Source organism: Lactuca saligna, chromosome 4 (assembly GCF_052625555.1).
Source record: "Lactuca saligna cultivar CGN05327 chromosome 4, ASM5262555v1, whole genome shotgun sequence".
Taxonomy (NCBI): domain Eukaryota; kingdom Viridiplantae; phylum Streptophyta; class Magnoliopsida; order Asterales; family Asteraceae; genus Lactuca; species Lactuca saligna.
In genome coordinates this window covers 6,954,727-6,969,884 of record NC_136420.1, presented here as the reverse complement: position 1 = coordinate 6,969,884, position 15,158 = coordinate 6,954,727, and the positions used below count along the sequence as shown (strand labels likewise).

General features: G+C 37.1%; 1 pseudogene; it reads right to left on the bottom strand.

Moving 5' to 3' along the window:
* Window positions 1-7,359: 7,359 nt before the first annotated feature.
* On the bottom strand, window positions 7,360-7,477 carry LOC145044773 (5S ribosomal RNA; annotated as a pseudogene).
* Window positions 7,478-15,158: the final 7,681 nt, after the last annotated feature.

Sequence of the window (15,158 nt, the reverse complement as noted above, 5' to 3'; positions counted from 1 at the left end):
CTAATAACTTTTTACACGTAATTACTTTTTTAAATAATTATCAAAAATTATTTAATTTATTTTCAATCACAAATATGTTTACATCTTTTTTTTTTAACACAATAAATTATTATTATTATTTAATTTTGGTTTTTTTGAAACCACAAATTTATTATATTCTATTTTTATATTATTCTTAATTCTCCATTTATATCCTTTACAAGATTTGAACCCCTGACCTTAAGGAAAGAGGATAATACCGAATACCTTTAGACTAAAAGTTATTTGGTATTAAATTGTGGTTTATGGTTCATGATACCCTCCCCCTCCTCCCTCCCACCTATATACTACTTAGTTAACTTAAATCCTTATTTAACAAATGTCTAAAGATAATACATTTTAATAAAATATATGATATAGTTTACAATTTTTTTGGCAAAAAATAACTAAAAGACCTAGATCGAAAAAAAATTAGAAAGTTTTCTCCAAGAATTAAATAAATTTGAGGTTTAATCAAAAAAAAAAAAACAAAAACAAAACAAAAACAAAAACAAAAACAAAAACAAAAAAAACAAAACAAAACACAAAACACAAAAAATAAGATATTTTTTTTAGATTAACCCTATAATTTAATTAAATTAATTTTACATTTCTCGTATGTGATGTCCACATGTTATAAACTAGTAATCGTATAACACCTCAATGTTCATTTTTTAGATTTTAGGTTTTATTCTTTAATTTTTTTTTTTTTCAGCCCAAATGAATTATTATTTTACCTTTTTCATTATTTCTTTTAGGTGAATTTAGAGTTTATATTATTATTTATATTATTATTAAATTAGAACTTATATTAATCTTAAATTCTCAAACCCAACATACTCAACCAATCTACACGAGTTTAGAAGGCTTCAACCAAAAATTGGTGGCACGGAGGCGTCGGTGAATAAAGTGGAAGTGAATTCATTTACACCTTGTTCTCGAGTTTCATTTAAAGTAAAAGAGAGAGAGAGAGAGAGAGAGAGAGAGAGAGAGAAATATGGAGAGAAGAAAGAAAATGAAAGGAAAGTAAAGTGTATTTTTTTGTTCCTGAGTTCGAGAAAAAGAAAAAAAAATTATTTTTCTTTTGTGTTCCCGAGTTGGAAGGAAAAGAAATGAAAATTAAAAGTCGACAATTATACTTTTGTCACGTTTTTTTCCATAACTTCAAATATATACAATACGATTCTTTTGAAAACAAAATTATGCCTAAACTTTTTTTTGCCAACTATTACCTATCTCTCAACTTCTTTACTTATTTTTTCACATGATTACTTATACAAAAATGCATAAGTCATTATTAATCACAATTCAAGTATGTTATTCATTTGTATTACCTTTTCAAACAAAACCAATATAAAGTGGAAAAAAAAAGTCAAAAAAAAAACCCAAAATGCATAACATGATACATAACCTAAAGCATATATAGAGCATAACAAGAAGATGACCAATTAAAGACATATCAATAAAAAATCAATTTAAAGTCAATGAAAGAATAACCAAACAAATCATAATGTATGAACTCAAACAAAAAGCAAAAAAGTATGAAGTCGATAAAAAAAATCAAAAAAACTATCATCCTAAGTAAGTCATTTACTTGCACCCATCATTTTTTTCAGCAAACTTTTTCATATTTTAAATGAAACTCTAAATAATGTCCCCGCATTAGATTGATTCCACGACAAAAATATGAAAACTTCTGCTAATTTATCAGGTTTCAAATCCATCGGCTCTAACTCTTTTAAAATTCCATCACCAGTATACACTCGATGATAAGAGTTTTCGAAGATTTTGTTACCTTCCCTCATAGCATATGCCACATCTTTAACTGCAGTCATAATAACTTTTTCAAACGATTCAGGTTCAGCTTCGGGTTCATCTTCATCTTTAATTTCATGTTTCCTTTTTTGACATTTGCACTTCTAAGAACTTGATTTTTACACCGGTGAAAAACATGTAAGACATAACACTTAAATATCATCATCATCATTTTTCTGTTGTTTCTCATGTATTATGTCATTTCTTGCTAGTAACTCATCTACTTCTTCAATTTTTTCTACTTTGATATCCCCAATCCTGTTCGATCGAGCATTCTTCTCTTTCGGGGTTTCAGCATGCACCCCTGAAGCTCTATCTCTTGCAAACAAAGCTATCATTTCATTGTAGTTTTGTATTTTTTTGGACTTCAATGAAATTGCCTCGGGCTTTAAGGCTTTAACCGTAACACACAATCCCAAATGTAATTATTTTTAAGAAAAATAACATAAATGGATACAGAACTACGTAAAATACAATATGAAAACTTACATTAATTAGGTTGGCCCACACTTTCTCATCTGCTTCAATTAGTTGTGTTTCAGAATTCCAACCAAACCCACTCAATGATGTTCTGTGGAACATGTCATACAAGTGCGAAAAACCCAATTTTAAAGTTTTAAACGATTCTTTTAGTGATTTTTTGTTAAAATCTTCCCAAAATTTTAACTAAGCTCCTCCACCATATTGGTGTACGCTTATGGGGTGAAATTCCCAATAATCCTATTTCCCTTCACTTGTTGTGTCAACATAGCTTGAATAAAACAATAATTCATCCAGTCTGTCCATTTTATTCGTTCTTTCTTACTAACTTGTTCTTCATTGATCATTATGACTTGCATATCATAATAAATAACCGAACCATACATTGATAACATAAAAATACATACTTAGAAAGTGTACAGGTAAGGAGTAAATAACATGCTCAAAAGATAAATAACAAAAATAAAGGCAAACATTAACAATCCATACCAAATCAAGTCAAAAACTAAAGATCCATACAAAATCAAATTGAAATGCTATAATGAAAAATTAGTAGCTACATTGACATATTTATATCATGGTTTGGATTTGGTAAGTAATCAATCCACATTTGATTTTCAATTAAGTTCCTCATTCGCTCTACGCAACATTACCCTCACATGTCTCTCTTAACTTATGGTGCACTTCCTCTCTTGGTTCATTTAACATCTTCTATAGGACCTCATCTTCAAGATTTTTTGTCTCGATCTTCTTCTAACAAAAATTGATGTAATATTCAACATGCCAAGAAAATATATGATTGTGTTTCCCAAGAATAAAAAAGTTGTTGTGTACTTATAATGATAGTAAATCTTCTCTTTAGAACACCAAATGTCCGTTTTATAGCGTTACGTAATGAAGCATGATGGAGATTAAACAACTCTTTTGCATTCTTCAGGGGGGCGTGCATAATACTCTTTCAAATGATACTTGACACCTTGATATGGTGTCATTAGTGCAGTTATATGAGGCAAACCAGCATCTACCAAACAATAGCGGCCTACATATAAGTTGTAATTAGTTATGTATTAAAAATTATATTGCACATAAGAGTAATTTTGGTATTAAAAATTTACCCTTGGGAATTACTAGTTTATCTTCTCTACTGATTGCATTCTTTAGAATCCTTGAGTCTGATGTTACAGGGGCTTCGGGGAAGAAGCCCAAGGTATCAGATGCTAGGCCAAAAGGCCAATAGGGGCGAGGCCGTTGCAGGAAATGTGGCAAGACGCATGAGGGAGCATGCAAGTTGGGATCATCAGGCTGATATAAGTGCGGAAAGTTAGGGCATTTTAGCAGGGATTGTATCGCCCCTGCACCTCGTCTTCTCGACGTCTGAGTTGTTGTGCTTCCACTACAATCAGAGGGGCCACAAGAAGGCCAATGGCCCCCAGTTGACAGCAGCTTCAGCGCCAGTGAAGGCGCCAGCTCCAGCGACCCTGCGGATCACTAATGGCCGGTAGGGCAAGGCAGAGGCTCCAGTGGTGAGGAGCCGGGCATTCCAGTTGACTGCCGAGGAGGCACGCGCCGCACCCGATGTGGTGACTGGTATGTTGTTGTAATGTTGATATGTTATATGTATGCCCTCTGCTTAGGATCGTTCCATGTGAACGGTATCCCAATTCAGGTGTTGTTCGATTCGGGGGCCACCTGATCATTTGTTTCTCTTGTGCTTAGCAAGAAGTTTCCTGAGTCTTCGGACAAGTTGGATTGCCCTATAGAGGTGGAGATTGCCGACGATCGTTCGGTGCGAGCATCAGAGGTTTTCCGGGATTGTGTATTGAGATTGTTTGAGGAGCGTTATATGGTGGATTTGGTTCCCATACCTTTGCGGGGGAACAAGGTTATTATCGGTATAGATTGGTTAAGCCTCAGTGTGGTAGTGATCGACTGTGCGCAACAGTTGGTGCGGATCAGGACCCCAAGTGGGTGAGAGCTGGTGGTTCAGGGCGAGAAGCCACAGCGGGGACCAGCCCTATGTTCTGCAGCGAGAGATAGTCGTTACCTCCAACAAGGTTGCGCAAGTTATGTCGCGTATTGATGTGTGTAAAATGCACTGGTTTTAATCCTACTTTTAAGTTATAAATTTAGCACACAAAGGCAGTGAACCTGTCTTTTAGTGGTACAGATGGATAAGTAGAGTGTCGAACTCAGGGAATGGAAATTAAACTAATAACTAATTTTATTTTTCTCTAGTTTTACAAGACTAGAAACTTAAACAAAACACCTAACACGGGATTTAACTAAAAGCTAACAAGTAAAAATTCACCAAATTTTGATAAAGAGTTTCTGTTTAGGTCCAACCAGTTCACTCCTATGGTTATTTTTATAGTAATGAGATATATTAATTGTTATTGGTTACCAACTATAGTGGTTAGGTTCATATTCACTAATACTAACCCTTAGATAGTTAATTAATTCAAGCGGTGGCCAATTGTTTAAACTAATTAATTCCCTAGTTCAATTATTTGGATTAAATAAGATTTGTAATTGGTTAATCAAGTGGGTGATTCAATTAACCTCTTGTTTGTTGGTTTCTTAAACAAGCTCACACATTAATTTACCTATTCTCTTATTAATTCTAGTTTCATGTTCATTATTCCTAGTCATATGATAAAGTAGTCACATAAACATATGAGGTTAACAACGAAGAGATGTTCATGCAGCTTAATTGTCTTCCAATTAACAGAAAATAGTTGTAATCAATGCATAAGGTTCTTTAACAAACTTAATTTAATGAAATCACCAATAAACAATCAGCAAAAGTATTAATTAAACCATAGGAGTAATTTGGTTCTTCCTAAACAGAAACCATCCGAGTTTCAGCTCATGATTACAAGTAAAAGAAGCTCAAAAACGAATTTGATTAAACTAAACATAATGCAATCCTAAGATTAAGTGGAAAATATAACATAATTCGCTTCCAAACTTCAAAAGATCAAAGATTAGGGTTCTTCAGGTCTTCAAGGGTTTCTCCAATCGTAGTTCTATCTCCAATGAAGCCAGAAAAGTCTTTAATTCGGATTAAGACTCCATATTTATAGTTATCACAAAACAGGGGCTACTCGGCGAGTAGGCCATGGACTCGCCGAGTAGGTGCATGGAATCCGTGTACGACAAAGATTTTTGACTTTTCTTCGGGAACATTCTTACGAACTCGCCGAGTTGGTGCGTGAACTCGCCGAGTAGATGTGTGATTCTTCCTTTTTCTACATCCTTTGGTCTCTAATTGCTCCTCCTCACTCTTTTTTGCTCCAAAGCCATCTCTTGGACTGAAAACACAATTTAAGCATCATTAAGTACCTTTTGTCTATATTATGCATATAATTAGCTAAAAATTAATAAAAATATATGCTAAACATATGGCTAATTATGAAAATATCAAAATACCCCACACTTGACTTTTGCTTGCCCCCAAGCAAAACTGAATTTTAGCACATTAGAATCACATAGGACAACTCCAATCGAACTCAGCCATTATGCCAAGACCACAACGCATGCATTTGTGTCTAAAATTTTCCTAATAACCCCCCATACTCCAAATACTCACAATCCTCATAAACATTCGCCCATTTTTTCCGAACAATGCTCATTTTATGCATCCCTCCGAATCCATCCCCAGAAAACCTCTTAACCTCAAGGTATTTTTGGTTGAGCAACCCAAGCATACATAATCTAGAAAAAAAATTACAACTTTTGATACCACAATGGAGCTCTTTTGGAATTCTTCACTTCTTTGATATTTGATCTTTGATTTCTTTGAATTCACCACCTTGTTGTTTGATTTTTGGTATCTTCAACTTTTGAATTTTGCTCTTCGGATTTTTGATCTTTCATATTTAACTTTGATGCTCCAAAAATTCTTTAAACTTTTCTTGTAATTCTCTCTCTCTTTTTTTTTTTACATGTACTCACTTTTTTTCTTCACTCAAAACCCTACATGCTTAAGCAGGGGCGCTCAACTTCAACCTTTATTGGCTAAAGATAATAATTCTCCTGGATACATTTTTGGTACACGATGCTAAACATATTGCATCCTTCAAACTAAGCGAGGTCGTATTTTTGTCCCATGATTTCACTAGAATAAGGAAGCTACAAATGCACTAGAACATATACAGGCTCAACTAAACATTTGGGTTTCATGCAATCATCGACACAATTCTAACATGGGATCCTAATTACTTTTTACCAAATTTTATCTAAATTAAATCCTAAGTATAGTTGGCATGCAAAAAAATTTAAAATAGACCTAAATTAGGATATTAGGATTCTAAATTTACTAAGATGTAACCAACTCCCCACCCCACACTTAATTCATGCAATGTCCCCATTACATGTTATGCATGAAAATAAAATAAAATAAAAAAACATGAAATATAGATGGAATTGGAACAAACTCCCATGGGATAGCAGTTTGGAAGGTGGTTTTCTTCAATTAAGCTCCAACCTTGAATGACTTTAGACATGAGAACAACTCATCCATGTCTTTGGTGCCATGTCACGTGTGGTAGACTTGCAAACGACTCAAATATATAGGACAAAGCTTCTAGAAACCTTCAGAAGTGAATCTTTACGAAAAGGATGGATAACATTGTCATTAATATGCCCAAAACAACTCTGGGGTTTGAAAAATGTAGTTGAACTCGGCGAGTATATCGTGTACTCGACGAGTATATCGCCAACTCGCAGTAATCTCATGTAATTACCCATGTACTCGCCGAGTAGACTATGTGCACTCGGCGAGTAAGCGTTGGGTTGAGAAAAACTTATTGTATGTTCACTTCTCGACTGAGGTGCTACATAGGGGCAATCTAGTGACTCTTCTTCTAAATTTCTCAGCAATAACACACTCAATCACTCCCGACTCTAACGGACTCGACCTTAATAGAAAAACGTCGCACTCTCTTTCAAAACATTCCTCACTTGAATCTTGAACCTTAAGACTTCTAAATGCATCCTAACTGTAACACCCCCCTCTGGCACGTATCACAATATTGTCCGCTTTGGGCCACTCGTCACGAGGACTTCCCAGGGGGTCACCCATCCTGGTACTACTCCCGCCCGAACACGCTTAACTGCAGAGTTCTTATGGGATCTGCTGCCCTCACGGCTTTAAAACGCGTTGTGAGAAGGAAGGTATCCACACCCCTTATAAGGAGATGTTTTGTTCTCCTTCCAAGCCAATATGGGATCAGATCTAACCCACTTTCACCCCCCCATTATAGGGTTCGACGTCCCCGTCGAACACATCGACCCGTGCCCTAGCTCTGATACCATTTGTAACACCCCCCCTCTGGAACGTATCACAATATTGTCCGCTTTGGGCCACTCGGCACGAGGACTTCCCAGGGGGTCACCCATCCCGGTACTACTCCCGCCCGAGCACGCTTAACTGCAGAGTTCTTATGGGATCTGCTGCCCTCACGACTTTAAAACGCGTTGTGATAGGGAAGGTATCCACACCCCTTATAAGGAATGCTTAGTTCTCCTTCCCAGCCGATGTGGGATCAGATCTAACCCACTTTCACCCCCCATTATAAGGTTCGACGTCCCCGTCGAACACATCGACCCGTGCCCTGGCTCTGATATACATAAACTGAGTGGGTCAGGTTGGGAAACCTGGTGACTATATAGGGTTTTCAACCCACAATAATATAATTACTATGTTCAATCAAACAATCAACCCAATTACCCATCCCCATTATCTTCTTTACTCTTTAAGGATTTAACCTAAGAGTCATCTATCCTGCATTCATTTATTCCGAAGTCCCTTACCTCCAGGGTTATAGGACTGACACTAAATCCATAGCTGCCAATGTTCGTTCATAAAGCACTAATTCCATAGCTGCTATGGTCTATTCATCAGGTACTAAATCCATAGCTACCAGTCTTTATCTAATAGGTACTAAGTCCATAGCTACCAATGTTTAATAGGTACTAAGTCCATAGCTACCAATTCCCAACAGGTACTAAATCCATAGCTACCAACGTTTAACAGGTACTAAGTCCATAGCTACCGGTGTTTGTCCCATAGGCACTAAGTCTATAACTGCCAATGTATCATCTTCTATCTCTTATCATTCATCTACCCATCTCATACCCAACATATTCGTATATATAAAATACGTATACAGCTTAAATTCTTTAAAACATGTATAAAACGTTCATCCAGCATAGACAGCAAGTATTCAGATAATATGCACACATAGCACGTAGTTTATATAAAATACTTCATATCTATGTGTAAGATGAAAGGGACTATGCACTCACCTGAGAAGGTGGTGACTCGGTACTCGGACAGCGCTTCGTTTACTTTAAAATAATTTCCTTTGACGAAACCTAATATTATCAACACTAGATTTTAGTCTAATATTACCGTCACTAATTATTAGTCTTATTATTATTATTATTATATAAGCGTTTAAACAATACTTTCCAACTACTATGTACAGACAGGGGCTAGACATAAAACACCGGAGGGCAGGACCATTTTGGCGTATAGCACTTCTGAAATCCAACAACCCTATGCGGCCCTTTAAACCAGATTCCCCGTACCGCGGGTAGTTAAAAGATATGATAACGACACTTATATAAGTCATAATAATAGCTCAAATATTTATTATAAATTTATAATAACAATACTAATTTTAAATATAAACTATATTTAAAATAGGGTAACCATAACTTACTTTCAAGGGGATTTTAGCTAGGAGTCGGGCTCTGCAGGGGCAGAACTTCGTCGCTGAATCTTTCTAAGAAAGATTCGTGCAGCGCTTCAGCGCTTACCTTACTATACTAAAACTACAGAAAGAGAAGTCGAATCACGAGGGACCGAAATGCTCGGGGGATAAGGAGAGAAAGACACTTGAATCAAGAGAATGGTGCAAGAAATATGAGAGCCCAAGGCTCTTATTTATACTAATTGAATTTTCAAAAACTACCCTTCATAATTACTTAATAACCTTTTAGTTATATAAAAAACTAAACACCCCTCTATAATACTATTTTAAATGGATTTAATGATATTTGTACTAAACTAATGTCGAAAGAACTCAACATTAGTCTTATAATGACCGCATCGTCGATACCTTTCTAATGATATATACATATGTATATATATGTGTACGTATACATGATTTATACTTTATTCTAATACGTAAATATACAATTTTACGCTTCCCGGCGTCGTGCCGGTTCCGACGCGAAACTTCGACGGGTCATAACTTCTTTATAACTCGAATTTCGGCGTTCTTTATATGTACGGAAACCTTGTGACATATCCTAAAACTTGGTTAAGATTATTTATTCTAAATAATCTTTTTGTAGAAAAGTCGTTTTCGACCCCTATTGCCTCTATATTGACTAGCCCGGATCTGTGGGCGTTACAATCCCAAAATCACGGCCAGAAAAGACCGATTTTTTGTTTATGCTTTATAAAAATCAGAGTACTTCATTTTATAAAAAGGTTGTGGAATTTGTTCCCAGAAAAATATGGTAAATACGTTATTAAAACATTTTCGAAGAAACGTATTTATTTCATTTTAAAATGTTTGGGATGTCATTGTTAATACCGAAACATAAGCATAAACAGAACTTACAATGATTTACACTGGTGATCTACATCTCTTTTAAATCTCTCAGTGTAATGTCACTTCACTTCGTCACCTGTGATATACATAAACTGAGTGGGTCAGGTTGGGAAACCTGGTGACTACATAGGGTTTTCAACCCACAATAATATAATTACTATGTTCAATCAAACAATCAACCCAATTACCCATCCCCATTATCTTCTTTACTCTTTAAGGATTTAACCTAAGAGTCATCTATCCTGCATTCGTTTATTCCGAAGTCCCTTACCTCCAGGGTTATAGGACTGACACTAAATCCATAGCTGCCAATGTTCGTTCATAAAGCACTAATGCCATAGTTGCTATGGTCTATTCATTAGGTACTAAATCCATAGCTACCAGTCTTTATCTAATAGGTACTAAGTCCATAGCTACCAATTCCCAACAGGTACTAAATCCATAGCTACCAACGTTTAACAGGTACTAAGTCCATAGCTACCGGTGTTTGTCCCATAGGCACTAAGTCTATAACTGCCAATGTATCATCTTCTATCTCTCATCATTCATCTACCCATCTCATACCCAACATATTCGTATATATAAAATACGTATACAGCTTAAATTCTTTAAAACATGTATAAAACGTTCATCCAGCATAGACAGCAAGTATTCAGATAATATGCACACATAGCACGTAGTTTATATAAAATACTTCATATCTATGTGTAAGATGAAAGGGACTATGCACTCACCTGAGAAGGTGGTGACTCGGTACTCGGACAGCGCTTCGAAACCTAATATTATCACCACTAGATTTTAGTCTAATATTACCGTCACTAATTATTAGTCTTATTGTTATTATTATTATTATATAAGCGTTTAAACAATACTTTCCAACTACTATGTACAGACAGGGGCCAGACATAAAACACCGGAGGGCAGGACGATTTTGGCGTATAGCACTTTTGAAATCCAACAACCCTATGCGGCCCTTTAAACCAGATTCCCCGTACCGAGAGTAGTTAAAAGATATTATAATGACACTTATATAAGTCATAATAATAGCTCAAATATTTATTATAAATTTATAATAACAATACTAATTTTAAATATAAACTATATTTAAAATAGGGTAAGCATAACTTACTTTCAAGGGGATTTTAGCTAGGAGTCGGGCTCTGCAGGGGCAGAACTTCGTCGCTGAATCTTTCTAAGAAACATTCGTGCAGCGCTTCAGCGCTCACCTTACTATACTAAAACTACAGAAAGAGAAGTCGAATCACGAGGGACCGAAATGCTCGGGGATAAGGAGAGAAAGACTCTTGAATCAAGAGAATGGTGCAAGAAATATGAGAGCCCAAGGCCGGGACAGGATTGGTTCGTTAAAATCTCATAACTTCTTTATCCGATGTCCATTTTCATCTGTCTTTTTATCGTTACGCTACTAATAACGAGATCTTTGATTCTTGTTTAGGTTGTGTCGGCTAAAAATCAATCGATCTAAAATTCGAATTTCGGGCTATACACCGCTAATCCGAAACTTCGAAAAATCATTACTTCTTCATACGAAGTCAGATTTGGGCATTCTTTTTATCGATGTTCTTAGTTTAACATATTCTACGACTTTCGTTTAGAGCGCTAAGGCTAAATCTCTCTCTATCATAAATTTACTATTTACGCTTCCTAGCGTTGTGCCGGTTCCGACGCGAAACTTCGACGGGTCATAACTTCTTCGTTATAACTCGGATTTCGGCGTTCTTTATATGTACGGAAACCTTGTGACATATTCTACAACTTGGTTAAGATTATTTATTCTAAATAATATTTTTGTCGAAAAGTTGTTTTTGACCCCTATTGCCTTTAAATTGACTAGCCCGGATCTGCGGGCGTTACAATTATCTCCCCCTTAGGATGATTACGTCCCGGAATCATCAACGAAAAAGGGCTCGTATAATGACTCCATACGTCATCTCTTCATCCTAGGTAATAATTATAACATCTATATTCCTTCAAGTCTATCTCTTAGACTCATTGACTGTAAGCAGTACTCGATCGTGCACCTGCTCTCTACCTCAGGCTAGACTTCAAATTATGACCTATCATCATGTGATGCACGTTTAGACTTAGGTCTCTTAGAGTTAAATTCTAAAATAGACTATGCCTTCCTTCATGTTCTAATGTGATATAATCACACTTTAACATGTAGCGTTTCTGGCTACCAACTTCTTTAACAACGAACGCGATACTCCTATTGATCGCTTTGATTTCAATTGTTTGGTTTAAGTCAGACGCTACATTGAACTTGGTTCCCTGAACCACGCAACATACTCATCGTAGTCGGACTCAATTTGGTATGACCACTAGGATCGGAAATTAACAATCTTTTTAGTCATTATCGAAACGATGGTAATGACATACTTGAAAAAAATGAAATCAATTACTAGCTTCTTGGTAACCTTGTGACTTTCTTCGATCCAAGTGTGAGTCTTGTGCTTTCGGTAGTATAGGCCTCTACTACCATTCACACCTACTCATACTCGTCCCAAGTATTGTCTCGCAGTTTCCCAAGTCACCATGCAGCAATTCATACAATCATTCAACACATCAGATAACAAAACGAAGGTTTTATATCATTTCTTGAAACGATTACATAGGTGTTCAAGTTCACCCTAGACTATGCCTCTACTAGGCTACATCATACGAAACTATGACTACTGCATAATCCGATCCTCGGGTAAGAAGTCCTCATTCTTGATTCCTCGCATGGTTCTCTGCTTCATCGAGGATCATGTGAAATGCCCTTGGCCTTGGTGGCGTTTAGTTGGTATGGATTTATTTCTAGACTTAAACTTAGAATGCTAAGCGATGATTGTGAGGTGTGAGCACTAGCTTATTTTAGGAATAATGCCTAAATTGCTTTTATGTGCTAAATGCTTTACGCATGATATGATTTGTTCGGATCTATGGTCTGTTGCCGACCTGATCTGGAAACCTTATGTGTTTAGGATTCTAAGCATTTAACTACAATATTAGAACTAGCATATAAACGTTTCGGGGTGATAAGGATGATTTAAGACATCAATCCTAAATTAAGATCTAGATTCACCTTATTCGTTGTAGAGATCAAGATGGCAAGAACCCGTAGCGGAAACGTAAATGCGAATGGGAACCGAAACCAACCCCCAGTGGTTCAGCAAATACCTGTTGTTGAAGAAGTTGCGCCTGAGCCAGTCACCATGGCTGGAGTTCAAGCCATGATTCGGGCTATGTTAGCTGAACAAAGGGAAGAAATGAGACAAATGTTGAGCAGGGACGAACCTACCGTACATGTTGAACCGACGGAGCCAGTTCCCGAGCAATCTGAGGAAGGGAACTACAGCCGCCAAGTGAGTCAAGTAGGGACTCAAGGTGAGCAAAGGGATGGCCCAGAAGGGAGAAACAACAAGGATGGGCGGATGCACAAGAATTTCTTGGGTGAGAAACCACCAAGTCTCTCAGGAAGCCCGAAGCCGGTTGAGATTATGGATTGGATCTCTGAGATGGAGATGGTGTTTGAGAGCTGCAGCTGTAACGAGAAACAGAAGACTGTCTTCGCAGTAAGACAGCTGAAAACTGGAGTCTTGAGCTGGTGGAAGCTATTGTCAGATACGATGCCACGAGGAGAAGCCTTAAGGATGTCGTGGGAAGAGTTTTTGGAACAGTTGAAAATGCAATACTGCTCGGAGATAGATCTGATAGACCTAAACAACGAGTTTCAGAACCTGAAGAAAGGAAAGATGAGTGTTGATGAGTATGCCACCGCATTCACTGAGAGGATGAAGCTATTCCCCTACTTGGTGCCTACTGAACTCTCCAAGATTGATAGGTTTGCTAACGGGCTGCCCATTGACTTTGGCCCAATGGTCAAAATGACAACTACCTTGAAAGTAGCTGTTAGGGCAGCTAAGAACGTAGAGGCCCAGATAAGAGAAAAGGGTCTAGAAAAAGATAAGGTAGGAGAGAAGCGGAAGTTTGAAGGATCTTCGAGGCCGAACAAGGAAAGCAAATTCTCAAATCTTGGAGGAGCAAATGGAGGTGAAGCAAGATGGTGTGATAGATGCAAGAAGAAGCATGGTGGAAAGTGCAACAAAGAAGTGACTTGTTACAAGTGTGGGCGAACTGGTCACTATTCCAAAGACTGCATGCATAATGACAAAGTATGCTACAGATGTGGAGGCAAGGGGCACATGTCCAGAGACTGCCCAAGGAAAAATAAAGCAGCAAGACCAGAAACGCCACCAAGGCCAAGGGCATTTCACATGATCCTCGACGAAGCAGAGAACTGTGCGAGGAATCAAGAATGAGGACTTCTTACCCGAGGATCGGATTACGCAGTAGTCATAGTTTCGTATGATGTAGCCTAGTAGAGGCATAGTCTAGGGTGAACTTGAACACCTATGTAATCGTTTCAAGAAATGATATAAAACCTTCATTTTGTTATCTGATGTGTTGAATAATTGTATGAATTGTTGCATGGTGACTTGGGAAACTGCGAGACAATACTTGGGACGAGTATGAGTAGGTGTGAATGGTAGTAGAGGCCTATACAACCGGAAGCACAGGACTCACACTTGGATCGGGGAAAGTCACAAGGTTACCAAGAAGCTAGTAATTGATTTCGTTTTTTTCAAGTATGTCATTACCATCGTTTCGATAATGACTAAAAAGATTGTTGATTTCCGATCCTAGTGGTCATACCAAATTGAGTCCGACTACGATGAGTATGTTGCGTGGTTCAGGGAACCAAGTTCAATGTAGCGTCCGACTTAAACCAAACAACTGAAATCAAAGCGATCAATAGAAGTATCGCGTTCGTTGTTAAAGAAGTTGGTAGCCAGAAACGCTACATATTAAAGTGTGATTATATCACATTAGAACATGAAGGAAGGCATAGTCTATTTTAGAATTTAAGTCTAAGAGACCTAAGTATAAACGTGCATCACATGATGATAGGTCATAATTTGAAGTCTAGCCTGAGGTAGAAAGCAGGTGCACGATCGAGTCTTGCTTACAGTCAATGAGTCTAAGAGATAGACTTGAAGGAATATAGAAGTTATAATTATTACCTAGGATGAAGAGATGACGTATGGAGTCATTATACGAGCCCTTTTTTCGTTGATGATTCCGGGACATAATCATCCTAAGAGGAGATAATTGTAACGCCCGCAGATCCGGGCTAGTCAATTTAAAGGCAAT